The following is a 22980-nucleotide window of genomic DNA, read 5'->3' on the forward strand; positions in this document are numbered from 1 at the left end:
TTGGCTATTAGGTGGTGGGCAGCCTGGGACTTGTTGTCCCCTTTTCCAGCTGGGACTTGTTGTCCTCCTCTTCTCTGGCTAAGCACTGCCCTCCACTGCAGGAGGCGGGTCCAAGCGCTTGCTTGATAGGCAAATGAGGCTGCGGAGAAGCTGCAGGAGAAGGCATGTTTTATTTTTCTGACCAAAGAAGGAAAGCTCCGGCAAAAGCCGGAGCGTGCAAAAATTGCTACGAAACTCAGTTTCATTCCTCTCCACGGAAATCTTTAGTAAAAGGCGAAAGATTTTTACGATATGAAGAGAAACATGAGCATACCCAACACTGCCTTCCCCATCCTACCGCCATGGTTGCCGTCCTGTGCTAAGCCGCGGAGAGCTCCCAACTTCTGGAAAGGGGGGGGGGGGGGGTCACTGCATGACACCCCCCAATTCCCCCCAAAAAGCTGCAAACCAGGAAAAGTCCACCCCTTTCCCAGAATCCTCCATTCCTTTGGCTATTAGGTGGTGGGCAGCCTGGGACTTGTTGTCCCCTTTTCCAGCTGGGACTTGTTGTCCTCCTCTTCTCTGGCTAAGCACTGCCCTCCACTGCAGGAGGCGGGTCCAAGCGCTTGCTTGATAGGCAAATGAGGCTGCGGAGAAGCTGCAGGAGAAGGCATGTTTTATTTTTCTGACCAAAGAAGGAAAGCTCCGGCAAAAGCCGGAGCGTGCAAAAATTGCTACGAAACTCAGTTTCATTCCTCTCCACGGAAATCTTTAGTAAAAGGCGAAAGATTTTTACGATATGAAGAGAAACATGAGCATACCCAACACTGCCTTCCCCATCCTACCGCCATGGTTGCCGTCCTGTGCTAAGCCGCGGAGAGCTCCCAACTTCTGGAAAGGGGGGGGGGGGGGTCACTGCATGACACCCCCCAAAAAGCTGCAAACCAGGAAAAGTCCACCCCTTTCCCAGAATCCTCCATTCCTTTGGCTATTAGGTGGTGGGCAGCCTGGGACTTGTTGTCCCCTTTTCCAGCTGGGACTTGTTCTCCTCCTCTTCTCTGGCTAAGCACTGCCCTCCACTGCAGGAGGCGGGTCCAAGCGCTTGCTTGATAGGCAAATGAGGCTGCGGAGAAGCTGCAGGAGAAGGCATGTTTTATTTTTCTGACCAAAGAAGGAAAGCTCCGGCAAAAGCCGGAGCGTGCAAAAATTGCTACGAAACTCAGTTTCATTCCTCTCCACGGAAATCTTTAGTAAAAGGCGAAAGATTTTTACGATATGAAGAGAAACATGAGCATACCCAACACTGCCTTCCCCATCCTACCGCCATGGTTGCCGTCCTGTGCTAAGCCGCGGAGAGCTCCCAACTTCTGGAAAGGGGGGGGGGGGGGTCACTGCATGACACCCCCCAATTCCCCCCAAAAAGCTGCAAACCAGGAAAAGTCCACCCCTTTCCCAGAATCCTCCATTCCTTTGGCTATTAGGTGGTGGGCAGCCTGGGACTTGTTGTCCCCTTTTCCAGCTGGGACTTGTTGTCCTCCTCTTCTCTGGCTAAGCACTGCCCTCCACTGCAGGAGGCGGGTCCAAGCGCTTGCTTGATAGGCAAATGAGGCTGCGGAGAAGCTGCAGGAGAAGGCATGTTTTATTTTTCTGACCAAAGAAGGAAAGCTCCGGCAAAAGCCGGAGCGTGCAAAAATTGCTACGAAACTCAGTTTCATTCCTCTCCACGGAAATCTTTAGTAAAAGGCGAAAGATTTTTACGATATGAAGAGAAACATGAGCATACCCAACACTGCCTTCCCCATCCTACCGCCATGGTTGCCGTCCTGTGCTAAGCCGCGGAGAGCTCCCAACTTCTGGAAAGGGGGGGGGGGGGGTCACTGCATGACACCCCCCAATTCCCCCCAAAAAGCTGCAAACCAGGAAAAGTCCACCCCTTTCCCAGAATCCTCCATTCCTTTGGCTATTAGGTGGTGGGCAGCCTGGGACTTGTTGTCCCCTTTTCCAGCTGGGACTTGTTGTCCTCCTCTTCTCTGGCTAAGCACTGCCCTCCACTGCAGGAGGCGGGTCCAAGCGCTTGCTTGATAGGCAAATGAGGCTGCGGAGAAGCTGCAGGAGAAGGCATGTTTTATTTTTCTGACCAAAGAAGGAAAGCTCCGGCAAAAGCCGGAGCGTGCAAAAATTGCTACGAAACTCAGTTTCATTCCTCTCCACGGAAATCTTTAGTAAAAGGCGAAAGATTTTTACGATATGAAGAGAAACATGAGCATACCCAACACTGCCTTCCCCATCCTACCGCCATGGTTGCCGTCCTGTGCTAAGCCGCGGAGAGCTCCCAACTTCTGGAAAGGGGGGGGGGGGGGGTCACTGCATGACACCCCCCAAAAAGCTGCAAACCAGGAAAAGTCCACCCCTTTCCCAGAATCCTCCATTCCTTTGGCTATTAGGTGGTGGGCAGCCTGGGACTTGTTGTCCCCTTTTCCAGCTGGGACTTGTTGTCCTCCTCTTCTCTGGCTAAGCACTGCCCTCCACTGCAGGAGGCGGGTCCAAGCGCTTGCTTGATAGGCAAATGAGGCTGCGGAGAAGCTGCAGGAGAAGGCATGTTTTATTTTTCTGACCAAAGAAGGAAAGCTCCGGCAAAAGCCGGAGCGTGCAAAAATTGCTACGAAACTCAGTTTCATTCCTCTCCACGGAAATCTTTAGTAAAAGGCGAAAGATTTTTACGATATGAAGAGAAACATGAGCATACCCAACACTGCCTTCCCCATCCTACCGCCATGGTTGCCGTCCTGTGCTAAGCCGCGGAGAGCTCCCAACTTCTGGAAAGGGGGGGGGGGGGGGTCACTGCATGACACCCCCCAAAAAGCTGCAAACCAGGAAAAGTCCACCCCTTTCCCAGAATCCTCCATTCCTTTGGCTATTAGGTGGTGGGCAGCCTGGGACTTGTTGTCCCCTTTTCCAGCTGGGACTTGTTGTCCTCCTCTTCTCTGGCTAAGCACTGCCCTCCACTGCAGGAGGCGGGTCCAAGCGCTTGCTTGATAGGCAAATGAGGCTGCGGAGAAGCTGCAGGAGAAGGCATGTTTTATTTTTCTGACCAAAGAAGGAAAGCTCCGGCAAAAGCCGGAGCGTGCAAAAATTGCTACGAAACTCAGTTTCATTCCTCTCCACGGAAATCTTTAGTAAAAGGCGAAAGATTTTTACGATATGAAGAGAAACATGAGCATACCCAACACTGCCTTCCCCATCCTACCGCCATGGTTGCCGTCCTGTGCTAAGCCGCGGAGAGCTCCCAACTTCTGGAAAGGGGGGGGGGGGGGTCACTGCATGACACCCCCCAATTCCCCCCAAAAAGCTGCAAACCAGGAAAAGTCCACCCCTTTCCCAGAATCCTCCATTCCTTTGGCTATTAGGTGGTGGGCAGCCTGGGACTTGTTGTCCCCTTTTCCAGCTGGGACTTGTTGTCCTCCTCTTCTCTGGCTAAGCACTGCCCTCCACTGCAGGAGGCGGGTCCAAGCGCTTGCTTGATAGGCAAATGAGGCTGCGGAGAAGCTGCAGGAGAAGGCATGTTTTATTTTTCTGACCAAAGAAGGAAAGCTCCGGCAAAAGCCGGAGCGTGCAAAAATTGCTACGAAACTCAGTTTCATTCCTCTCCACGGAAATCTTTAGTAAAAGGCGAAAGATTTTTACGATATGAAGAGAAACATGAGCATACCCAACACTGCCTTCCCCATCCTACCGCCATGGTTGCCGTCCTGTGCTAAGCCGCGGAGAGCTCCCAACTTCTGGAAAGGGGGGGGGGGGGGGTCACTGCATGACACCCCCCAAAAAGCTGCAAACCAGGAAAAGTCCACCCCTTTCCCAGAATCCTCCATTCCTTTGGCTATTAGGTGGTGGGCAGCCTGGGACTTGTTGTCCCCTTTTCCAGCTGGGACTTGTTGTCCTCCTCTTCTCTGGCTAAGCACTGCCCTCCACTGCAGGAGGCGGGTCCAAGCGCTTGCTTGATAGGCAAATGAGGCTGCGGAGAAGCTGCAGGAGAAGGCATGTTTTATTTTTCTGACCAAAGAAGGAAAGCTCCGGCAAAAGCCGGAGCGTGCAAAAATTGCTACGAAACTCAGTTTCATTCCTCTCCACGGAAATCTTTAGTAAAAGGCGAAAGATTTTTACGATATGAAGAGAAACATGAGCATACCCAACACTGCCTTCCCCATCCTACCGCCATGGTTGCCGTCCTGTGCTAAGCCGCGGAGAGCTCCCAACTTCTGGAAAGGGGGGGGGGGGGGGTCACTGCATGACACCCCCCAATTCCCCCCAAAAAGCTGCAAACCAGGAAAAGTCCACCCCTTTCCCAGAATCCTCCATTCCTTTGGCTATTAGGTGGTGGGCAGCCTGGGACTTGTTGTCCCCTTTTCCAGCTGGGACTTGTTGTCCTCCTCTTCTCTGGCTAAGCACTGCCCTCCACTGCAGGAGGCGGGTCCAAGCGCTTGCTTGATAGGCAAATGAGGCTGCGGAGAAGCTGCAGGAGAAGGCATGTTTTATTTTTCTGACCAAAGAAGGAAAGCTCCGGCAAAAGCCGGAGCGTGCAAAAATTGCTACGAAACTCAGTTTCATTCCTCTCCACGGAAATCTTTAGTAAAAGGCGAAAGATTTTTACGATATGAAGAGAAACATGAGCATACCCAACACTGCCTTCCCCATCCTACCGCCATGGTTGCCGTCCTGTGCTAAGCCGCGGAGAGCTCCCAACTTCTGGAAAGGGGGGGGGGGGGGTCACTGCATGACACCCCCCAATTCCCCCCAAAAAGCTGCAAACCAGGAAAAGTCCACCCCTTTCCCAGAATCCTCCATTCCTTTGGCTATTAGGTGGTGGGCAGCCTGGGACTTGTTGTCCCCTTTTCCAGCTGGGACTTGTTGTCCTCCTCTTCTCTGGCTAAGCACTGCCCTCCACTGCAGGAGGCGGGTCCAAGCGCTTGCTTGATAGGCAAATGAGGCTGCGGAGAAGCTGCAGGAGAAGGCATGTTTTATTTTTCTGACCAAAGAAGGAAAGCTCCGGCAAAAGCCGGAGCGTGCAAAAATTGCTACGAAACTCAGTTTCATTCCTCTCCACGGAAATCTTTAGTAAAAGGCGAAAGATTTTTACGATATGAAGAGAAACATGAGCATACCCAACACTGCCTTCCCCATCCTACCGCCATGGTTGCCGTCCTGTGCTAAGCCGCGGAGAGCTCCCAACTTCTGGAAAGGGGGGGGGGGGGGGTCACTGCATGACACCCCCCAAAAAGCTGCAAACCAGGAAAAGTCCACCCCTTTCCCAGAATCCTCCATTCCTTTGGCTATTAGGTGGTGGGCAGCCTGGGACTTGTTGTCCCCTTTTCCAGCTGGGACTTGTTGTCCTCCTCTTCTCTGGCTAAGCACTGCCCTCCACTGCAGGAGGCGGGTCCAAGCGCTTGCTTGATAGGCAAATGAGGCTGCGGAGAAGCTGCAGGAGAAGGCATGTTTTATTTTTCTGACCAAAGAAGGAAAGCTCCGGCAAAAGCCGGAGCGTGCAAAAATTGCTACGAAACTCAGTTTCATTCCTCTCCACGGAAATCTTTAGTAAAAGGCGAAAGATTTTTACGATATGAAGAGAAACATGAGCATACCCAACACTGCCTTCCCCATCCTACCGCCATGGTTGCCGTCCTGTGCTAAGCCGCGGAGAGCTCCCAACTTCTGGAAAGGGGGGGGGGGGGGTCACTGCATGACACCCCCCAATTCCCCCCAAAAAGCTGCAAACCAGGAAAAGTCCACCCCTTTCCCAGAATCCTCCATTCCTTTGGCTATTAGGTGGTGGGCAGCCTGGGACTTGTTGTCCCCTTTTCCAGCTGGGACTTGTTGTCCTCCTCTTCTCTGGCTAAGCACTGCCCTCCACTGCAGGAGGCGGGTCCAAGCGCTTGCTTGATAGGCAAATGAGGCTGCGGAGAAGCTGCAGGAGAAGGCATGTTTTATTTTTCTGACCAAAGAAGGAAAGCTCCGGCAAAAGCCGGAGCGTGCAAAAATTGCTACGAAACTCAGTTTCATTCCTCTCCACGGAAATCTTTAGTAAAAGGCGAAAGATTTTTACGATATGAAGAGAAACATGAGCATACCCAACACTGCCTTCCCCATCCTACCGCCATGGTTGCCGTCCTGTGCTAAGCCGCGGAGAGCTCCCAACTTCTGGAAAGGGGGGGGGGGGGGGTCACTGCATGACACCCCCCAAAAAGCTGCAAACCAGGAAAAGTCCACCCCTTTCCCAGAATCCTCCATTCCTTTGGCTATTAGGTGGTGGGCAGCCTGGGACTTGTTGTCCCCTTTTCCAGCTGGGACTTGTTGTCCTCCTCTTCTCTGGCTAAGCACTGCCCTCCACTGCAGGAGGCGGGTCCAAGCGCTTGCTTGATAGGCAAATGAGGCTGCGGAGAAGCTGCAGGAGAAGGCATGTTTTATTTTTCTGACCAAAGAAGGAAAGCTCCGGCAAAAGCCGGAGCGTGCAAAAATTGCTACGAAACTCAGTTTCATTCCTCTCCACGGAAATCTTTAGTAAAAGGCGAAAGATTTTTACGATATGAAGAGAAACATGAGCATACCCAACACTGCCTTCCCCATCCTACCGCCATGGTTGCCGTCCTGTGCTAAGCCGCGGAGAGCTCCCAACTTCTGGAAAGGGGGGGGGGGGGGGTCACTGCATGACACCCCCCAATTCCCCCCAAAAAGCTGCAAACCAGGAAAAGTCCACCCCTTTCCCAGAATCCTCCATTCCTTTGGCTATTAGGTGGTGGGCAGCCTGGGACTTGTTGTCCCCTTTTCCAGCTGGGACTTGTTGTCCTCCTCTTCTCTGGCTAAGCACTGCCCTCCACTGCAGGAGGCGGGTCCAAGCGCTTGCTTGATAGGCAAATGAGGCTGCGGAGAAGCTGCAGGAGAAGGCATGTTTTATTTTTCTGACCAAAGAAGGAAAGCTCCGGCAAAAGCCGGAGCGTGCAAAAATTGCTACGAAACTCAGTTTCATTCCTCTCCACGGAAATCTTTAGTAAAAGGCGAAAGATTTTTACGATATGAAGAGAAACATGAGCATACCCAACACTGCCTTCCCCATCCTACCGCCATGGTTGCCGTCCTGTGCTAAGCCGCGGAGAGCTCCCAACTTCTGGAAAGGGGGGGGGGGGGGGTCACTGCATGACACCCCCCAAAAAGCTGCAAACCAGGAAAAGTCCACCCCTTTCCCAGAATCCTCCATTCCTTTGGCTATTAGGTGGTGGGCAGCCTGGGACTTGTTGTCCCCTTTTCCAGCTGGGACTTGTTGTCCTCCTCTTCTCTGGCTAAGCACTGCCCTCCACTGCAGGAGGCGGGTCCAAGCGCTTGCTTGATAGGCAAATGAGGCTGCGGAGAAGCTGCAGGAGAAGGCATGTTTTATTTTTCTGACCAAAGAAGGAAAGCTCCGGCAAAAGCCGGAGCGTGCAAAAATTGCTACGAAACTCAGTTTCATTCCTCTCCACGGAAATCTTTAGTAAAAGGCGAAAGATTTTTACGATATGAAGAGAAACATGAGCATACCCAACACTGCCTTCCCCATCCTACCGCCATGGTTGCCGTCCTGTGCTAAGCCGCGGAGAGCTCCCAACTTCTGGAAAGGGGGGGGGGGGGGGTCACTGCATGACACCCCCCAATTCCCCCCAAAAAGCTGCAAACCAGGAAAAGTCCACCCCTTTCCCAGAATCCTCCATTCCTTTGGCTATTAGGTGGTGGGCAGCCTGGGACTTGTTGTCCCCTTTTCCAGCTGGGACTTGTTGTCCTCCTCTTCTCTGGCTAAGCACTGCCCTCCACTGCAGGAGGCGGGTCCAAGCGCTTGCTTGATAGGCAAATGAGGCTGCGGAGAAGCTGCAGGAGAAGGCATGTTTTATTTTTCTGACCAAAGAAGGAAAGCTCCGGCAAAAGCCGGAGCGTGCAAAAATTGCTACGAAACTCAGTTTCATTCCTCTCCACGGAAATCTTTAGTAAAAGGCGAAAGATTTTTACGATATGAAGAGAAACATGAGCATACCCAACACTGCCTTCCCCATCCTACCGCCATGGTTGCCGTCCTGTGCTAAGCCGCGGAGAGCTCCCAACTTCTGGAAAGGGGGGGGGGGGGGGTCACTGCATGACACCCCCCAAAAAGCTGCAAACCAGGAAAAGTCCACCCCTTTCCCAGAATCCTCCATTCCTTTGGCTATTAGGTGGTGGGCAGCCTGGGACTTGTTGTCCCCTTTTCCAGCTGGGACTTGTTGTCCTCCTCTTCTCTGGCTAAGCACTGCCCTCCACTGCAGGAGGCGGGTCCAAGCGCTTGCTTGATAGGCAAATGAGGCTGCGGAGAAGCTGCAGGAGAAGGCATGTTTTATTTTTCTGACCAAAGAAGGAAAGCTCCGGCAAAAGCCGGAGCGTGCAAAAATTGCTACGAAACTCAGTTTCATTCCTCTCCACGGAAATCTTTAGTAAAAGGCGAAAGATTTTTACGATATGAAGAGAAACATGAGCATACCCAACACTGCCTTCCCCATCCTACCGCCATGGTTGCCGTCCTGTGCTAAGCCGCGGAGAGCTCCCAACTTCTGGAAAGGGGGGGGGGGGGTCACTGCATGACACCCCCCAATTCCCCCCAAAAAGCTGCAAACCAGGAAAAGTCCACCCCTTTCCCAGAATCCTCCATTCCTTTGGCTATTAGGTGGTGGGCAGCCTGGGACTTGTTGTCCCCTTTTCCAGCTGGGACTTGTTGTCCTCCTCTTCTCTGGCTAAGCACTGCCCTCCACTGCAGGAGGCGGGTCCAAGCGCTTGCTTGATAGGCAAATGAGGCTGCGGAGAAGCTGCAGGAGAAGGCATGTTTTATTTTTCTGACCAAAGAAGGAAAGCTCCGGCAAAAGCCGGAGCGTGCAAAAATTGCTACGAAACTCAGTTTCATTCCTCTCCACGGAAATCTTTAGTAAAAGGCGAAAGATTTTTACGATATGAAGAGAAACATGAGCATACCCAACACTGCCTTCCCCATCCTACCGCCATGGTTGCCGTCCTGTGCTAAGCCGCGGAGAGCTCCCAACTTCTGGAAAGGGGGGGGGGGGGGTCACTGCATGACACCCCCCAATTCCCCCCAAAAAGCTGCAAACCAGGAAAAGTCCACCCCTTTCCCAGAATCCTCCATTCCTTTGGCTATTAGGTGGTGGGCAGCCTGGGACTTGTTGTCCCCTTTTCCAGCTGGGACTTGTTGTCCTCCTCTTCTCTGGCTAAGCACTGCCCTCCACTGCAGGAGGCGGGTCCAAGCGCTTGCTTGATAGGCAAATGAGGCTGCGGAGAAGCTGCAGGAGAAGGCATGTTTTATTTTTCTGACCAAAGAAGGAAAGCTCCGGCAAAAGCCGGAGCGTGCAAAAATTGCTACGAAACTCAGTTTCATTCCTCTCCACGGAAATCTTTAGTAAAAGGCGAAAGATTTTTACGATATGAAGAGAAACATGAGCATACCCAACACTGCCTTCCCCATCCTACCGCCATGGTTGCCGTCCTGTGCTAAGCCGCGGAGAGCTCCCAACTTCTGGAAAGGGGGGGGGGGGGGTCACTGCATGACACCCCCCAAAAAGCTGCAAACCAGGAAAAGTCCACCCCTTTCCCAGAATCCTCCATTCCTTTGGCTATTAGGTGGTGGGCAGCCTGGGACTTGTTGTCCCCTTTTCCAGCTGGGACTTGTTGTCCTCCTCTTCTCTGGCTAAGCACTGCCCTCCACTGCAGGAGGCGGGTCCAAGCGCTTGCTTGATAGGCAAATGAGGCTGCGGAGAAGCTGCAGGAGAAGGCATGTTTTATTTTTCTGACCAAAGAAGGAAAGCTCCGGCAAAAGCCGGAGCGTGCAAAAATTGCTACGAAACTCAGTTTCATTCCTCTCCACGGAAATCTTTAGTAAAAGGCGAAAGATTTTTACGATATGAAGAGAAACATGAGCATACCCAACACTGCCTTCCCCATCCTACCGCCATGGTTGCCGTCCTGTGCTAAGCCGCGGAGAGCTCCCAACTTCTGGAAAGGGGGGGGGGGGGGGTCACTGCATGACACCCCCCAATTCCCCCCAAAAAGCTGCAAACCAGGAAAAGTCCACCCCTTTCCCAGAATCCTCCATTCCTTTGGCTATTAGGTGGTGGGCAGCCTGGGACTTGTTGTCCCCTTTTCCAGCTGGGACTTGTTGTCCTCCTCTTCTCTGGCTAAGCACTGCCCTCCACTGCAGGAGGCGGGTCCAAGCGCTTGCTTGATAGGCAAATGAGGCTGCGGAGAAGCTGCAGGAGAAGGCATGTTTTATTTTTCTGACCAAAGAAGGAAAGCTCCGGCAAAAGCCGGAGCGTGCAAAAATTGCTACGAAACTCAGTTTCATTCCTCTCCACGGAAATCTTTAGTAAAAGGCGAAAGATTTTTACGATATGAAGAGAAACATGAGCATACCCAACACTGCCTTCCCCATCCTACCGCCATGGTTGCCGTCCTGTGCTAAGCCGCGGAGAGCTCCCAACTTCTGGAAAGGGGGGGGGGGGGGTCACTGCATGACACCCCCCAATTCCCCCCAAAAAGCTGCAAACCAGGAAAAGTCCACCCCTTTCCCAGAATCCTCCATTCCTTTGGCTATTAGGTGGTGGGCAGCCTGGGACTTGTTGTCCCCTTTTCCAGCTGGGACTTGTTGTCCTCCTCTTCTCTGGCTAAGCACTGCCCTCCACTGCAGGAGGCGGGTCCAAGCGCTTGCTTGATAGGCAAATGAGGCTGCGGAGAAGCTGCAGGAGAAGGCATGTTTTATTTTTCTGACCAAAGAAGGAAAGCTCCGGCAAAAGCCGGAGCGTGCAAAAATTGCTACGAAACTCAGTTTCATTCCTCTCCACGGAAATCTTTAGTAAAAGGCGAAAGATTTTTACGATATGAAGAGAAACATGAGCATACCCAACACTGCCTTCCCCATCCTACCGCCATGGTTGCCGTCCTGTGCTAAGCCGCGGAGAGCTCCCAACTTCTGGAAAGGGGGGGGGGGGGTCACTGCATGACACCCCCCAAAAAGCTGCAAACCAGGAAAAGTCCACCCCTTTCCCAGAATCCTCCATTCCTTTGGCTATTAGGTGGTGGGCAGCCTGGGACTTGTTGTCCCCTTTTCCAGCTGGGACTTGTTGTCCTCCTCTTCTCTGGCTAAGCACTGCCCTCCACTGCAGGAGGCGGGTCCAAGCGCTTGCTTGATAGGCAAATGAGGCTGCGGAGAAGCTGCAGGAGAAGGCATGTTTTATTTTTCTGACCAAAGAAGGAAAGCTCCGGCAAAAGCCGGAGCGTGCAAAAATTGCTACGAAACTCAGTTTCATTCCTCTCCACGGAAATCTTTAGTAAAAGGCGAAAGATTTTTACGATATGAAGAGAAACATGAGCATACCCAACACTGCCTTCCCCATCCTACCGCCATGGTTGCCGTCCTGTGCTAAGCCGCGGAGAGCTCCCCACTTCTGGAAAGGGGGGGGGGGGGGTCACTGCATGACACCCCCCAATTCCCCCCAAAAAGCTGCAAACCAGGAAAAGTCCACCCCTTTCCCAGAATCCTCCATTCCTTTGGCTATTAGGTGGTGGGCAGCCTGGGACTTGTTGTCCCCTTTTCCAGCTGGGACTTGTTGTCCTCCTCTTCTCTGGCTAAGCACTGCCCTCCACTGCAGGAGGCGGGTCCAAGCGCTTGCTTGATAGGCAAATGAGGCTGCGGAGAAGCTGCAGGAGAAGGCATGTTTTATTTTTCTGACCAAAGAAGGAAAGCTCCGGCAAAAGCCGGAGCGTGCAAAAATTGCTACGAAACTCAGTTTCATTCCTCTCCACGGAAATCTTTAGTAAAAGGCGAAAGATTTTTACGATATGAAGAGAAACATGAGCATACCCAACACTGCCTTCCCCATCCTACCGCCATGGTTGCCGTCCTGTGCTAAGCCGCGGAGAGCTCCCAACTTCTGGAAAGGGGGGGGGGGGGTCACTGCATGACACCCCCCAAAAAGCTGCAAACCAGGAAAAGTCCACCCCTTTCCCAGAATCCTCCATTCCTTTGGCTATTAGGTGGTGGGCAGCCTGGGACTTGTTGTCCCCTTTTCCAGCTGGGACTTGTTGTCCTCCTCTTCTCTGGCTAAGCACTGCCCTCCACTGCAGGAGGCGGGTCCAAGCGCTTGCTTGATAGGCAAATGAGGCTGCGGAGAAGCTGCAGGAGAAGGCATGTTTTATTTTTCTGACCAAAGAAGGAAAGCTCCGGCAAAAGCCGGAGCGTGCAAAAATTGCTACGAAACTCAGTTTCATTCCTCTCCACGGAAATCTTTAGTAAAAGGCAAAAGATTTTTACGATATGAAGAGAAACATGAGCATACCCAACACTGCCTTCCCCATCCTACCGCCATGGTTGCCGTCCTGTGCTAAGCCGCGGAGAGCTCCCAACTTCTGGAAAGGGGGGGGGGGGGGTCACTGCATGACACCCCCCAATTCCCCCCAAAAAGCTGCAAACCAGGAAAAGTCCACCCCTTTCCCAGAATCCTCCATTCCTTTGGCTATTAGGTGGTGGGCAGCCTGGGACTTGTTGTCCCCTTTTCCAGCTGGGACTTGTTGTCCTCCTCTTCTCTGGCTAAGCACTGCCCTCCACTGCAGGAGGCGGGTCCAAGCACTTGCTTGATAGGCAAATGAGGCTGCGGAGAAGCTGCAGGAGAAGGCATGTTTTATTTTTCTGACCAAAGAAGGAAAGCTCCGGCAAAAGCCGGAGCGTGCAAAAATTGCTACGAAACTCAGTTTCATTCCTCTCCACGGAAATCTTTAGTAAAAGGCGAAAGATTTTTACGATATGAAGAGAAACATGAGCATACCCAACACTGCCTTCCCCATCCTACCGCCATGGTTGCCGTCCTGTGCTAAGCCGCGGAGAGCTCCCAACTTCTGGAAAGGGGGGGGGGGGGGGGTCACTGCATGACACCCCCCAAAAAGCTGCAAACCAGGAAAAGTCCACCCCTTTCCCAGAATCCTCCATTCCTTTGGCTATTAGGTGGTGGGCAGCCTGGGACTTGTTGTCCCCTTTTCCAGCTGGGACTTGTTGTCCTCCTCTTCTCTGGCTAAGCACTGCCCTCCACTGCAGGAGGCGGGTCCAAGCGCTTGCTTGATAGGCAAATGAGGCTGCGGAGAAGCTGCAGGAGAAGGCATGTTTTATTTTTCTGACCAAAGAAGGAAAGCTCCGGCAAAAGCCGGAGCGTGCAAAAATTGCTACGAAACTCAGTTTCATTCCTCTCCACGGAAATCTTTAGTAAAAGGCAAAAGATTTTTACGATATGAAGAGAAACATGAGCATACCCAACACTGCCTTCCCCATCCTACCGCCATGGTTGCCGTCCTGTGCTAAGCCGCGGAGAGCTCCCAACTTCTGGAAAGGGGGGGGGGGGGTCACTGCATGACACCCCCCAATTCCCCCCAAAAAGCTGCAAACCAGGAAAAGTCCACCCCTTTCCCAGAATCCTCCATTCCTTTGGCTATTAGGTGGTGGGCAGCCTGGGACTTGTTGTCCCCTTTTCCAGCTGGGACTTGTTGTCCTCCTCTTCTCCTGGCTAAGCACTGCCCTCCACTGCAGGAGGCGGGTCCAAGCACTTGCTTGATAGGCAAATGAGGCTGCGGAGAAGCTGCAGGAGAAGGCATGTTTTATTTTTCTGACCAAAGAAGGAAAGCTCCGGCAAAAGCCGGAGCGTGCAAAAATTGCTACGAAACTCAGTTTCATTCCTCTCCACGGAAATCTTTAGTAAAAGGCGAAAGATTTTTACGATATGAAGAGAAACATGAGCATACCCAACACTGCCTTCCCCATCCTACCGCCATGGTTGCCGTCCTGTGCTAAGCCGCGGAGAGCTCCCAACTTCTGGAAAGGGGGGGGGGGGGGTCACTGCATGACACCCCCCAAAAAGCTGCAAACCAGGAAAAGTCCACCCCTTTCCCAGAATCCTCCATTCCTTTGGCTATTAGGTGGTGGGCAGCCTGGGACTTGTTGTCCCCTTTTCCAGCTGGGACTTGTTCTCCTCCTCTTCTCTGGCTAAGCACTGCCCTCCACTGCAGGAGGCGGGTCCAAGCGCTTGCTTGATAGGCAAATGAGGCTGCGGAGAAGCTGCAGGAGAAGGCATGTTTTATTTTTCTGACCAAAGAAGGAAAGCTCCGGCAAAAGCCGGAGCGTGCAAAAATTGCTACGAAACTCAGTTTCATTCCTCTCCACGGAAATCTTTAGTAAAAGGCGAAAGATTTTTACGATATGAAGAGAAACATGAGCATACCCAACACTGCCTTCCCCATCCTACCGCCATGGTTGCCGTCCTGTGCTAAGCCGCGGAGAGCTCCCAACTTCTGGAAAGGGGGGGGGGGGGGGGTCACTGCATGACACCCCCCAAAAAGCTGCAAACCAGGAAAAGTCCACCCCTTTCCCAGAATCCTCCATTCCTTTGGCTATTAGGTGGTGGGCAGCCTGGGACTTGTTGTCCCCTTTTCCAGCTGGGACTTGTTGTCCTCCTCTTCTCTGGCTAAGCACTGCCCTCCACTGCAGGAGGCGGGTCCAAGCGCTTGCTTGATAGGCAAATGAGGCTGCGGAGAAGCTGCAGGAGAAGGCATGTTTTATTTTTCTGACCAAAGAAGGAAAGCTCCGGCAAAAGCCGGAGCGTGCAAAAATTGCTACGAAACTCAGTTTCATTCCTCTCCACGGAAATCTTTAGTAAAAGGCGAAAGATTTTTACGATATGAAGAGAAACATGAGCATACCCAACACTGCCTTCCCCATCCTACCGCCATGGTTGCCGTCCTGTGCTAAGCCGCGGAGAGCTCCCAACTTCTGGAAAGGGGGGGGGGGGGGGTCACTGCATGACACCCCCCAATTCCCCCCAAAAAGCTGCAAACCAGGAAAAGTCCACCCCTTTCCCAGAATCCTCCATTCCTTTGGCTATTAGGTGGTGGGCAGCCTGGGACTTGTTGTCCCCTTTTCCAGCTGGGACTTGTTGTCCTCCTCTTCTCTGGCTAAGCACTGCCCTCCACTGCAGGAGGCGGGTCCAAGCGCTTGCTTGATAGGCAAATGAGGCTGCGGAGAAGCTGCAGGAGAAGGCATGTTTTATTTTTCTGACCAAAGAAGGAAAGCTCCGGCAAAAGCCGGAGCGTGCAAAAATTGCTACGAAACTCAGTTTCATTCCTCTCCACGGAAATCTTTAGTAAAAGGCGAAAGATTTTTACGATATGAAGAGAAACATGAGCATACCCAACACTGCCTTCCCCATCCTACCGCCATGGTTGCCGTCCTGTGCTAAGCCGCGGAGAGCTCCCAACTTCTGGAAAGGGGGGGGGGGGGGTCACTGCATGACACCCCCCAAAAAGCTGCAAACCAGGAAAAGTCCACCCCTTTCCCAGAATCCTCCATTCCTTTGGCTATTAGGTGGTGGGCAGCCTGGGACTTGTTGTCCCCTTTTCCAGCTGGGACTTGTTGTCCTCCTCTTCTCTGGCTAAGCACTGCCCTCCACTGCAGGAGGCGGGTCCAAGCGCTTGCTTGATAGGCAAATGAGGCTGCGGAGAAGCTGCAGGAGAAGGCATGTTTTATTTTTCTGACCAAAGAAGGAAAGCTCCGGCAAAAGCCGGAGCGTGCAAAAATTGCTACGAAACTCAGTTTCATTCCTCTCCACGGAAATCTTTAGTAAAAGGCGAAAGATTTTTACGATATGAAGAGAAACATGAGCATACCCAACACTGCCTTCCCCATCCTACCGCCATGGTTGCCGTCCTGTGCTAAGCCGCGGAGAGCTCCCAACTTCTGGAAAGGGGGGGGGGGGGGTCACTGCATGACACCCCCCAATTCCCCCCAAAAAGCTGCAAACCAGGAAAAGTCCACCCCTTTCCCAGAATCCTCCATTCCTTTGGCTATTAGGTGGTGGGCAGCCTGGGACTTGTTGTCCCCTTTTCTCCAGCTGGGACTTGTTGTCCTCCTCTTCTCTGGCTAAGCACTGCCCTCCACTGCAGGAGGCGGGTCCAAGCGCTTGCTTGATAGGCAAATGAGGCTGCGGAGAAGCTGCAGGAGAAGGCATGTTTTATTTTTCTGACCAAAGAAGGAAAGCTCCGGCAAAAGCCGGAGCGTGCAAAAATTGCTACGAAACTCAGTTTCATTCCTCTCCACGGAAATCTTTAGTAAAAGGCGAAAGATTTTTACGATATGAAGAGAAACATGAGCATACCCAACACTGCCTTCCCCATCCTACCGCCATGGTTGCCGTCCTGTGCTAAGCCGCGGAGAGCTCCCAACTTCTGGAAAGGGGGGGGGGGGGGGGTCACTGCATGACACCCCCCAAAAAGCTGCAAACCAGGAAAAGTCCACCCCTTTCCCAGAATCCTCCATTCCTTTGGCTATTAGGTGGTGGGCAGCCTGGGACTTGTTGTCCCCTTTTCCAGCTGGGACTTGTTGTCCTCCTCTTCTCTGGCTAAGCACTGCCCTCCACTGCAGGAGGCGGGTCCAAGCGCTTGCTTGATAGGCAAATGAGGCTGCGGAGAAGCTGCAGGAGAAGGCATGTTTTATTTTTCTGACCAAAGAAGGAAAGCTCCGGCAAAAGCCGGAGCGTGCAAAAATTGCTACGAAACTCAGTTTCATTCCTCTCCACGGAAATCTTTAGTAAAAGGCGAAAGATTTTTACGATATGAAGAGAAACATGAGCATACCCAACACTGCCTTCCCCATCCTACCGCCATGGTTGCCGTCCTGTGCTAAGCCGCGGAGAGCTCCCAACTTCTGGAAAGGGGGGGGGGGGGGGTCACTGCATGACACCCCCCAATTCCCCCCAAAAAGCTGCAAACCAGGAAAAGTCCACCCCTTTCCCAGAATCCTCCATTCCTTTGGCTATTAGGTGGTGGGCAGCCTGGGACTTGTTGTCCCCTTTTCCAGCTGGGACTTGTTGTCCTCCTCTTCTCTGGCTAAGCACTGCCCTCCACTGCAGGAGGCGGGTCCAAGCGCTTGCTTGATAGGCAAATGAGGCTGCGGAGAAGCTGCAGGAGAAGGCATGTTTTATTTTTCTGACCAAAGAAGGAAAGCTCCGGCAAAAGCCGGAGCGTGCAAAAATTGCTACGAAACTCAGTTTCATTCCTCTCCACGGAAATCTTTAGTAAAAGGCGAAAGATTTTTACGATATGAAGAGAAACATGAGCATACCCAACACTGCCTTCCCCATCCTACCGCCATGGTTGCCGTCCTGTGCTAAGCCACGGAGAGCTCCCAACTTCTGGAAAGGGGGGGGGGGGGGGTCACTGCATGACACCCCCCAAAAAGCTGCAAACCAGGAAAAGTCCACCCCTTTCCCAGAATCCTCCATTCCTTTGGCTATTAGGTGGTGGGCAGCCTGGGACTTGTTGTCCCCTTTTCCAGCTGGGACTTGTTGTCCTCCTCTTCTCTGGCTAAGCACTGCCCTCCACTGCAGGAGGCGGGTCCAAGCGCTTGCTTGATAGGCAAATGAGGCTGCGGAGAAGCTGCAGGAGAAGGCATGTTTTATTTTTCTGACCAAAGAAGGAAAGCTCCGGCAAAAGCCGGAGCGTGCAAAAATTGCTACGAAACTCAGTTTCATTCCTCTCCACGGAAATCTTTAGTAAAAGGCGAAAGATTTTTACGATATGAAGAGAAACATGAGCATACCCAACACTGCCTTCCCCATCCTACCGCCATGGTTGCCGTCCTGTGCTAAGCCGCGGAGAGCTCCCAACTTCTGGAAAGGGGGGGGGGGGGGTCACTGCATGACACCCCCCAATTCCCCCCAAAAAGCTGCAAACCAGGAAAAGTCCACCCCTTTCCCAGAATCCTCCATTCCTTTGGCTATTAGGTGGTGGGCAGCCTGGGACTTGTTGTCCCCTTTTCCAGCTGGGACTTGTTGTCCTCCTCTTCTCTGGCTAAGCACTGCCCTCCACTGCAGGAGGCGGGTCCAAGCGCTTGCTTGATAGGCAAATGAGGCTGCGGAGAAGCTGCAGGAGAAGGCATGTTTTATTTTTCTGACCAAAGAAGGAAAGCTCCGGCAAAAGCCGGAGCGTGCAAAAATTGCTACGAAACTCAGTTTCATTCCTCTCCACGGAAATCTTTAGTAAAAGGCGAAAGATTTTTACGATATGAAGAGAAACATGAGCATACCCAACACTGCCTTCCCCATCCTACCGCCATGGTTGCCGTCCTGTGCTAAGCCGCGGAGAGCTCCCAACTTCTGGAAAGGGGGGGGGGGGGGGTCACTGCATGACACCCCCCAAAAAGCTGCAAACCAGGAAAAGTCCACCCCTTTCCCAGAATCCTCCATTCCTTTGGCTATTAGGTGGTGGGCAGCCTGGGACTTGTTGTCCCCTTTTCCAGCTGGGACTTGTTGTCCTCCTCTTCTCTGGCTAAGCACTGCCCTCCACTGCAGGAGGCGGGTCCAAGCGCTTGCTTGATAGGCAAATGAGGCTGCGGAGAAGCTGCAGGAGAAGGCATGTTTTATTTTTCTGACCAAAGAAGGAAAGCTCCGGCAAAAGCCGGAGCGTGCAAAAATTGCTACGAAACTCAGTTTCATTCCTCTCCACGGAAATCTTTAGTAAAAGGCGAAAGATTTTTACGATATGAAGAGAAACATGAGCATACCCAACACTGCCTTCCCCATCCTACCGCCATGGTTGCCGTCCTGTGCTAAGCCGCGGAGAGCTCCCAACTTCTGGAAAGGGGGGGGGGGGGGGTCACTGCATGACACCCCCCAATTCCCCCCAAAAAGCTGCAAACCAGGAAAAGTCCACCCCTTTCCCAGAATCCTCCATTCCTTTGGCTATTAGGTGGTGGGCAGCCTGGGACTTGTTGTCCCCTTTTCCAGCTGGGACTTGTTGTCCTCCTCTTCTCTGGCTAAGCACTGCCCTCCACTGCAGGAGGCGGGTCCAAGCGCTTGCTTGATAGGCAAATGAGGCTGCGGAGAAGCTGCAGGAGAAGGCATGTTTTATTTTTCTGACCAAAGAAGGAAAGCTCCGGCAAAAGCCGGAGCGTGCAAAAATTGCTACGAAACTCAGTTTCATTCCTCTCCACGGAAATCTTTAGTAAAAGGCGAAAGATTTTTACGATATGAAGAGAAACATGAGCATACCCAACACTGCCTTCCCCATCCTACCGCCATGGTTGCCGTCCTGTGCTAAGCCGCGGAGAGCTCCCAACTTCTGGAAAGGGGGGGGGGGGGTCACTGCATGACACCCCCCAATTCCCCCCAAAAAGCTGCAAACCAGGAAAAGTCCACCCCTTTCCCAGAATCCTCCATTCCTTTGGCTATTAGGTGGTGGGCAGCCTGGGACTTGTTGTCCCCTTTTCCAGCTGGGACTTGTTGTCCTCCTCTTCTCTGGCTAAGCACTGCCCTCCACTGCAGGAGGCGGGTCCAAGCGCTTGCTTGATAGGCAAATGAGGCTGCGGAGAAGCTGCAGGAGAAGGCATGTTTTATTTTTCTGACCAAAGAAGGAAAGCTCCGGCAAAAGCCGGAGCGTGCAAAAATTGCTACGAAACTCAGTTTCATTCCTCTCCACGGAAATCTTTAGTAAAAGGCGAAAGATTTTTACGATATGAAGAGAAACATGAGCATACCCAACACTGCCTTCCCCATCCTACCGCCATGGTTGCCGTCCTGTGCTAAGCCGCGGAGAGCTCCCAACTTCTGGAAAGGGGGGGGGGGGGGTCACTGCATGACACCCCCCAATTCCCCCCAAAAAGCTGCAAACCAGGAAAAGTCCACCCCTTTCCCAGAATCCTCCATTCCTTTGGCTATTAGGTGGTGGGCAGCCTGGGACTTGTTGTCCCCTTTTCCAGCTGGGACTTGTTGTCCTCCTCTTCTCTGGCTAAGCACTGCCCTCCACTGCAGGAGGCGGGTCCAAGCGCTTGCTTGATAGGCAAATGAGGCTGCGGAGAAGCTGCAGGAGAAGGCATGTTTTATTTTTCTGACCAAAGAAGGAAAGCTCCGGCAAAAGCCGGAGCGTGCAAAAATTGCTACGAAACTCAGTTTCATTCCTCTCCACGGAAATCTTTAGTAAAAGGCGAAAGATTTTTACGATATGAAGAGAAACATGAGCATACCCAACACTGCCTTCCCCATCCTACCGCCATGGTTGCCGTCCTGTGCTAAGCCGCGGAGAGCTCCCAACTTCTGGAAAGGGGGGGGGGGGGGGTCACTGCATGACACCCCCCAATTCCCCCCAAAAAGCTGCAAACCAGGAAAAGTCCACCCCTTTCCCAGAATCCTCCATTCCTTTGGCTATTAGGTGGTGGGCAGCCTGGGACTTGTTGTCCCCTTTTCCAGCTGGGACTTGTTGTCCTCCTCTTCTCTGGCTAAGCACTGCCCTCCACTGCAGGAGGCGGGTCCAAGCGCTTGCTTGATAGGCAAATGAGGCTGCGGAGAAGCTGCAGGAGAAGGCATGTTTTATTTTTCTGACCAAAGAAGGAAAGCTCCGGCAAAAGCCGGAGCGTGCAAAAATTGCTACGAAACTCAGTTTCATTCCTCTCCACGGAAATCTTTAGTAAAAGGCGAAAGATTTTTACGATATGAAGAGAAACATGAGCATACCCAACACTGCCTTCCCCATCCTACCGCCATGGTTGCCGTCCTGTGCTAAGCCGCGGAGAGCTCCCAACTTCTGGAAAGGGGGGGGGGGGGGGTCACTGCATGACACCCCCCAATTCCCCCCAAAAAGCTGCAAACCAGGAAAAGTCCACCCCTTTCCCAGAATCCTCCATTCCTTTGGCTATTAGGTGGTGGGCAGCCTGGGACTTGTTGTCCCCTTTTCCAGCTGGGACTTGTTGTCCTCCTCTTCTCTGGCTAAGCACTGCCCTCCACTGCAGGAGGCGGGTCCAAGCGCTTGCTTGATAGGCAAATGAGGCTGCGGAGAAGCTGCAGGAGAAGGCATGTTTTATTTTTCTGACCAAAGAAGGAAAGCTCCGGCAAAAGCCGGAGCGTGCAAAAATTGCTACGAAACTCAGTTTCATTCCTCTCCACGGAAATCTTTAGTAAAAGGCGAAAGATTTTTACGATATGAAGAGAAACATGAGCATACCCAACACTGCCTTCCCCATCCTACCGCCATGGTTGCCGTCCTGTGCTAAGCCGCGGAGAGCTCCCAACTTCTGGAAAGGGGGGGGGGGGGGGTCACTGCATGACACCCCCCAATTCCCCCCAAAAAGCTGCAAACCAGGAAAAGTCCACCCCTTTCCCAGAATCCTCCATTCCTTTGGCTATTAGGTGGTGGGCAGCCTGGGACTTGTTGTCCCCTTTTCCAGCTGGGACTTGTTGTCCTCCTCTTCTCTGGCTAAGCACTGCCCTCCACTGCAGGAGGCGGGTCCAAGCGCTTGCTTGATAGGCAAATGAGGCTGCGGAGAAGCTGCAGGAGAAGGCATGTTTTATTTTTCTGACCAAAGAAGGAAAGCTCCGGCAAAAGCCGGAGCGTGCAAAAATTGCTACGAAACTCAGTTTCATTCCTCTCCACGGAAATCTTTAGTAAAAGGCGAAAGATTTTTACGATATGAAGAGAAACATGAGCATACCCAACACTGCCTTCCCCATCCTACCGCCATGGTTGCCGTCCTGTGCTAAGCCGCGGAGAGCTCCCAACTTCTGGAAAGGGGGGGGGGGGGGGTCACTGCATGACACCCCCCAATTCCCCCCAAAAAGCTGCAAACCAGGAAAAGTCCACCCCTTTCCCAGAATCCTCCATTCCTTTGGCTATTAGGTGGTGGGCAGCCTGGGACTTGTTGTCCCCTTTTCCAGCTGGGACTTGTTGTCCTCCTCTTCTCTGGCTAAGCACTGCCCTCCACTGCAGGAGGCGGGTCCAAGCGCTTGCTTGATAGGCAAATGAGGCTGCGGAGAAGCTGCAGGAGAAGGCATGTTTTATTTTTCTGACCAAAGAAGGAAAGCTCCGGCAAAAGCCGGAGCGTGCAAAAATTGCTACGAAACTCAGTTTCATTCCTCTCCACGGAAATCTTTAGTAAAAGGCGAAAGATTTTTACGATATGAAGAGAAACATGAGCATACCCAACACTGCCTTCCCCATCCTACCGCCATGGTTGCCGTCCTGTGCTAAGCCGCGGAGAGCTCCCAACTTCTGGAAAGGGGGGGGGGGGGGGTCACTGCATGACACCCCCCAAAAAGCTGCAAACCAGGAAAAGTCCACCCCTTTCCCAGAATCCTCCATTCCTTTGGCTATTAGGTGGTGGGCAGCCTGGGACTTGTTGTCCCCTTTTCCAGCTGGGACTTGTTGTCCTCCTCTTCTCTGGCTAAGCACTGCCCTCCACTGCAGGAGGCGGGTCCAAGCGCTTGCTTGATAGGCAAATGAGGCTGCGGAGAAGCTGCAGGAGAAGGCATGTTTTATTTTTCTGACCAAAGAAGGAAAGCTCCGGCAAAAGCCGGAGCGTGCAAAAATTGCTACGAAACTCAGTTTCATTCCTCTCCACGGAAATCTTTAGTAAAAGGCGAAAGATTTTTACGATATGAAGAGAAACATGAGCATACCCAACACTGCCTTCCCCATCCTACCGCCATGGTTGCCGTCCTGTGCTAAGCCGCGGAGAGCTCCCAACTTCTGGAAAGGGGGGGGGGGGGGTCACTGCATGACACCCCCCAATTCCCCCCAAAAAGCTGCAAACCAGGAAAAGTCCACCCCTTTCCCAGAATCCTCCATTCCTTTGGCTATTAGGTGGTGGGCAGCCTGGGACTTGTTGTCCCCTTTTCCAGCTGGGACTTGTTGTCCTCCTCTTCTCTGGCTAAGCACTGCCCTCCACTGCAGGAGGCGGGTCCAAGCGCTTGCTTGATAGGCAAATGAGGCTGCGGAGAAGCTGCAGGAGAAGGCATGTTTTATTTTTCTGACCAAAGAAGGAAAGCTCCGGCAAAAGCCGGAGCGTGCAAAAATTGCTACGAAACTCAGTTTCATTCCTCTCCACGGAAATCTTTAGTAAAAGGCGAAAGATTTTTACGATATGAAGAGAAA

General features: G+C 52.6%; 47 non-coding genes and 1 pseudogene across 47 annotated transcripts; all 48 read right to left on the minus strand.

Annotated features, from left to right (window-relative positions):
* Positions 1-193: 193 nt before the first annotated feature.
* Positions 194-311, minus strand: LOC130328900 (U5 spliceosomal RNA). The gene has a single exon (XR_008872747.1). It is a non-coding gene; the product is annotated as a U5 spliceosomal RNA (small nuclear RNA).
* A 369-nt stretch (positions 312-680) lies between these two features.
* On the minus strand, positions 681-798 carry LOC130328912 (U5 spliceosomal RNA). Its single transcript, XR_008872758.1, has one exon. It is a non-coding gene; the product is annotated as a U5 spliceosomal RNA (small nuclear RNA).
* A 358-nt stretch (positions 799-1156) lies between these two features.
* Positions 1157-1274, minus strand: LOC130328924 (U5 spliceosomal RNA). Its single transcript, XR_008872769.1, has one exon. It is a non-coding gene; the product is annotated as a U5 spliceosomal RNA (small nuclear RNA).
* Positions 1275-1642: 368 nt separating this feature from the next.
* LOC130328936 (U5 spliceosomal RNA) lies at positions 1643-1760 on the minus strand. The gene has a single exon (XR_008872780.1). It is a non-coding gene; the product is annotated as a U5 spliceosomal RNA (small nuclear RNA).
* A 368-nt stretch (positions 1761-2128) lies between these two features.
* LOC130328948 (U5 spliceosomal RNA) lies at positions 2129-2246 on the minus strand. Its single transcript, XR_008872791.1, has one exon. It is a non-coding gene; the product is annotated as a U5 spliceosomal RNA (small nuclear RNA).
* A 359-nt stretch (positions 2247-2605) lies between these two features.
* Positions 2606-2723, minus strand: LOC130328901 (U5 spliceosomal RNA). Its single transcript, XR_008872748.1, has one exon. It is a non-coding gene; the product is annotated as a U5 spliceosomal RNA (small nuclear RNA).
* Positions 2724-3082: 359 nt separating this feature from the next.
* LOC130328902 (U5 spliceosomal RNA) lies at positions 3083-3200 on the minus strand. The gene has a single exon (XR_008872749.1). It is a non-coding gene; the product is annotated as a U5 spliceosomal RNA (small nuclear RNA).
* Positions 3201-3568: 368 nt separating this feature from the next.
* Positions 3569-3686, minus strand: LOC130328903 (U5 spliceosomal RNA). Its single transcript, XR_008872750.1, has one exon. It is a non-coding gene; the product is annotated as a U5 spliceosomal RNA (small nuclear RNA).
* A 359-nt stretch (positions 3687-4045) lies between these two features.
* Positions 4046-4163, minus strand: LOC130328904 (U5 spliceosomal RNA). Its single transcript, XR_008872751.1, has one exon. It is a non-coding gene; the product is annotated as a U5 spliceosomal RNA (small nuclear RNA).
* A 369-nt stretch (positions 4164-4532) lies between these two features.
* On the minus strand, positions 4533-4650 carry LOC130328905 (U5 spliceosomal RNA). The gene has a single exon (XR_008872752.1). It is a non-coding gene; the product is annotated as a U5 spliceosomal RNA (small nuclear RNA).
* A 368-nt stretch (positions 4651-5018) lies between these two features.
* LOC130328906 (U5 spliceosomal RNA) lies at positions 5019-5136 on the minus strand. The gene has a single exon (XR_008872753.1). It is a non-coding gene; the product is annotated as a U5 spliceosomal RNA (small nuclear RNA).
* Positions 5137-5495: 359 nt separating this feature from the next.
* On the minus strand, positions 5496-5613 carry LOC130328907 (U5 spliceosomal RNA). Its single transcript, XR_008872754.1, has one exon. It is a non-coding gene; the product is annotated as a U5 spliceosomal RNA (small nuclear RNA).
* Positions 5614-5981: 368 nt separating this feature from the next.
* On the minus strand, positions 5982-6099 carry LOC130328908 (U5 spliceosomal RNA). Its single transcript, XR_008872755.1, has one exon. It is a non-coding gene; the product is annotated as a U5 spliceosomal RNA (small nuclear RNA).
* A 359-nt stretch (positions 6100-6458) lies between these two features.
* LOC130328909 (U5 spliceosomal RNA) lies at positions 6459-6576 on the minus strand. Its single transcript, XR_008872756.1, has one exon. It is a non-coding gene; the product is annotated as a U5 spliceosomal RNA (small nuclear RNA).
* Positions 6577-6945: 369 nt separating this feature from the next.
* Positions 6946-7063, minus strand: LOC130328911 (U5 spliceosomal RNA). The gene has a single exon (XR_008872757.1). It is a non-coding gene; the product is annotated as a U5 spliceosomal RNA (small nuclear RNA).
* A 359-nt stretch (positions 7064-7422) lies between these two features.
* On the minus strand, positions 7423-7540 carry LOC130328913 (U5 spliceosomal RNA). The gene has a single exon (XR_008872759.1). It is a non-coding gene; the product is annotated as a U5 spliceosomal RNA (small nuclear RNA).
* Positions 7541-7909: 369 nt separating this feature from the next.
* On the minus strand, positions 7910-8027 carry LOC130328914 (U5 spliceosomal RNA). The gene has a single exon (XR_008872760.1). It is a non-coding gene; the product is annotated as a U5 spliceosomal RNA (small nuclear RNA).
* A 359-nt stretch (positions 8028-8386) lies between these two features.
* Positions 8387-8504, minus strand: LOC130328915 (U5 spliceosomal RNA). The gene has a single exon (XR_008872761.1). It is a non-coding gene; the product is annotated as a U5 spliceosomal RNA (small nuclear RNA).
* A 367-nt stretch (positions 8505-8871) lies between these two features.
* On the minus strand, positions 8872-8989 carry LOC130328916 (U5 spliceosomal RNA). Its single transcript, XR_008872762.1, has one exon. It is a non-coding gene; the product is annotated as a U5 spliceosomal RNA (small nuclear RNA).
* Positions 8990-9357: 368 nt separating this feature from the next.
* Positions 9358-9475, minus strand: LOC130328917 (U5 spliceosomal RNA). The gene has a single exon (XR_008872763.1). It is a non-coding gene; the product is annotated as a U5 spliceosomal RNA (small nuclear RNA).
* A 358-nt stretch (positions 9476-9833) lies between these two features.
* On the minus strand, positions 9834-9951 carry LOC130328918 (U5 spliceosomal RNA). Its single transcript, XR_008872764.1, has one exon. It is a non-coding gene; the product is annotated as a U5 spliceosomal RNA (small nuclear RNA).
* A 369-nt stretch (positions 9952-10320) lies between these two features.
* On the minus strand, positions 10321-10438 carry LOC130328919 (U5 spliceosomal RNA). Its single transcript, XR_008872765.1, has one exon. It is a non-coding gene; the product is annotated as a U5 spliceosomal RNA (small nuclear RNA).
* Positions 10439-10806: 368 nt separating this feature from the next.
* Positions 10807-10924, minus strand: LOC130328920 (U5 spliceosomal RNA). The gene has a single exon (XR_008872766.1). It is a non-coding gene; the product is annotated as a U5 spliceosomal RNA (small nuclear RNA).
* Positions 10925-11281: 357 nt separating this feature from the next.
* LOC130328922 (U5 spliceosomal RNA) lies at positions 11282-11399 on the minus strand. The gene has a single exon (XR_008872767.1). It is a non-coding gene; the product is annotated as a U5 spliceosomal RNA (small nuclear RNA).
* Positions 11400-11767: 368 nt separating this feature from the next.
* LOC130328923 (U5 spliceosomal RNA) lies at positions 11768-11885 on the minus strand. The gene has a single exon (XR_008872768.1). It is a non-coding gene; the product is annotated as a U5 spliceosomal RNA (small nuclear RNA).
* Positions 11886-12242: 357 nt separating this feature from the next.
* Positions 12243-12360, minus strand: LOC130328949 (U5 spliceosomal RNA). The gene has a single exon (XR_008872792.1). It is a non-coding gene; the product is annotated as a U5 spliceosomal RNA (small nuclear RNA).
* Positions 12361-12728: 368 nt separating this feature from the next.
* Positions 12729-12846, minus strand: LOC130328925 (U5 spliceosomal RNA). Its single transcript, XR_008872770.1, has one exon. It is a non-coding gene; the product is annotated as a U5 spliceosomal RNA (small nuclear RNA).
* A 360-nt stretch (positions 12847-13206) lies between these two features.
* LOC130328950 (U5 spliceosomal RNA) lies at positions 13207-13324 on the minus strand. The gene has a single exon (XR_008872793.1). It is a non-coding gene; the product is annotated as a U5 spliceosomal RNA (small nuclear RNA).
* Positions 13325-13692: 368 nt separating this feature from the next.
* On the minus strand, positions 13693-13810 carry LOC130328926 (U5 spliceosomal RNA). Its single transcript, XR_008872771.1, has one exon. It is a non-coding gene; the product is annotated as a U5 spliceosomal RNA (small nuclear RNA).
* Positions 13811-14168: 358 nt separating this feature from the next.
* LOC130328927 (U5 spliceosomal RNA) lies at positions 14169-14286 on the minus strand. Its single transcript, XR_008872772.1, has one exon. It is a non-coding gene; the product is annotated as a U5 spliceosomal RNA (small nuclear RNA).
* A 360-nt stretch (positions 14287-14646) lies between these two features.
* LOC130328928 (U5 spliceosomal RNA) lies at positions 14647-14764 on the minus strand. Its single transcript, XR_008872773.1, has one exon. It is a non-coding gene; the product is annotated as a U5 spliceosomal RNA (small nuclear RNA).
* Positions 14765-15133: 369 nt separating this feature from the next.
* LOC130328929 (U5 spliceosomal RNA) lies at positions 15134-15251 on the minus strand. Its single transcript, XR_008872774.1, has one exon. It is a non-coding gene; the product is annotated as a U5 spliceosomal RNA (small nuclear RNA).
* A 358-nt stretch (positions 15252-15609) lies between these two features.
* Positions 15610-15727, minus strand: LOC130328930 (U5 spliceosomal RNA). The gene has a single exon (XR_008872775.1). It is a non-coding gene; the product is annotated as a U5 spliceosomal RNA (small nuclear RNA).
* A 370-nt stretch (positions 15728-16097) lies between these two features.
* LOC130328931 (U5 spliceosomal RNA) lies at positions 16098-16215 on the minus strand. Its single transcript, XR_008872776.1, has one exon. It is a non-coding gene; the product is annotated as a U5 spliceosomal RNA (small nuclear RNA).
* A 360-nt stretch (positions 16216-16575) lies between these two features.
* Positions 16576-16693, minus strand: LOC130328933 (U5 spliceosomal RNA). The gene has a single exon (XR_008872777.1). It is a non-coding gene; the product is annotated as a U5 spliceosomal RNA (small nuclear RNA).
* Positions 16694-17062: 369 nt separating this feature from the next.
* Positions 17063-17180, minus strand: LOC130328934 (U5 spliceosomal RNA). Its single transcript, XR_008872778.1, has one exon. It is a non-coding gene; the product is annotated as a U5 spliceosomal RNA (small nuclear RNA).
* A 359-nt stretch (positions 17181-17539) lies between these two features.
* LOC130328935 (U5 spliceosomal RNA) lies at positions 17540-17657 on the minus strand. Its single transcript, XR_008872779.1, has one exon. It is a non-coding gene; the product is annotated as a U5 spliceosomal RNA (small nuclear RNA).
* A 368-nt stretch (positions 17658-18025) lies between these two features.
* LOC130328937 (U5 spliceosomal RNA) lies at positions 18026-18143 on the minus strand. Its single transcript, XR_008872781.1, has one exon. It is a non-coding gene; the product is annotated as a U5 spliceosomal RNA (small nuclear RNA).
* A 359-nt stretch (positions 18144-18502) lies between these two features.
* LOC130328938 (U5 spliceosomal RNA) lies at positions 18503-18620 on the minus strand. The gene has a single exon (XR_008872782.1). It is a non-coding gene; the product is annotated as a U5 spliceosomal RNA (small nuclear RNA).
* Positions 18621-18989: 369 nt separating this feature from the next.
* On the minus strand, positions 18990-19107 carry LOC130328939 (U5 spliceosomal RNA). Its single transcript, XR_008872783.1, has one exon. It is a non-coding gene; the product is annotated as a U5 spliceosomal RNA (small nuclear RNA).
* Positions 19108-19474: 367 nt separating this feature from the next.
* LOC130328940 (U5 spliceosomal RNA) lies at positions 19475-19592 on the minus strand. Its single transcript, XR_008872784.1, has one exon. It is a non-coding gene; the product is annotated as a U5 spliceosomal RNA (small nuclear RNA).
* Positions 19593-19960: 368 nt separating this feature from the next.
* Positions 19961-20078, minus strand: LOC130328941 (U5 spliceosomal RNA). The gene has a single exon (XR_008872785.1). It is a non-coding gene; the product is annotated as a U5 spliceosomal RNA (small nuclear RNA).
* A 369-nt stretch (positions 20079-20447) lies between these two features.
* On the minus strand, positions 20448-20565 carry LOC130328942 (U5 spliceosomal RNA). The gene has a single exon (XR_008872786.1). It is a non-coding gene; the product is annotated as a U5 spliceosomal RNA (small nuclear RNA).
* Positions 20566-20934: 369 nt separating this feature from the next.
* Positions 20935-21052, minus strand: LOC130328944 (U5 spliceosomal RNA). The gene has a single exon (XR_008872787.1). It is a non-coding gene; the product is annotated as a U5 spliceosomal RNA (small nuclear RNA).
* A 369-nt stretch (positions 21053-21421) lies between these two features.
* On the minus strand, positions 21422-21539 carry LOC130328945 (U5 spliceosomal RNA). Its single transcript, XR_008872788.1, has one exon. It is a non-coding gene; the product is annotated as a U5 spliceosomal RNA (small nuclear RNA).
* Positions 21540-21908: 369 nt separating this feature from the next.
* LOC130328946 (U5 spliceosomal RNA) lies at positions 21909-22026 on the minus strand. The gene has a single exon (XR_008872789.1). It is a non-coding gene; the product is annotated as a U5 spliceosomal RNA (small nuclear RNA).
* A 359-nt stretch (positions 22027-22385) lies between these two features.
* LOC130328947 (U5 spliceosomal RNA) lies at positions 22386-22503 on the minus strand. The gene has a single exon (XR_008872790.1). It is a non-coding gene; the product is annotated as a U5 spliceosomal RNA (small nuclear RNA).
* Positions 22504-22871: 368 nt separating this feature from the next.
* Positions 22872-22980, minus strand: LOC130328951 (U5 spliceosomal RNA; annotated as a pseudogene; the record flags this gene model as incomplete).

Source organism: Hyla sarda, unplaced genomic scaffold (assembly GCF_029499605.1).
Source record: "Hyla sarda isolate aHylSar1 unplaced genomic scaffold, aHylSar1.hap1 scaffold_3146, whole genome shotgun sequence".
Classification (NCBI taxonomy): Eukaryota; Metazoa; Chordata; class Amphibia; order Anura; family Hylidae; genus Hyla; species Hyla sarda.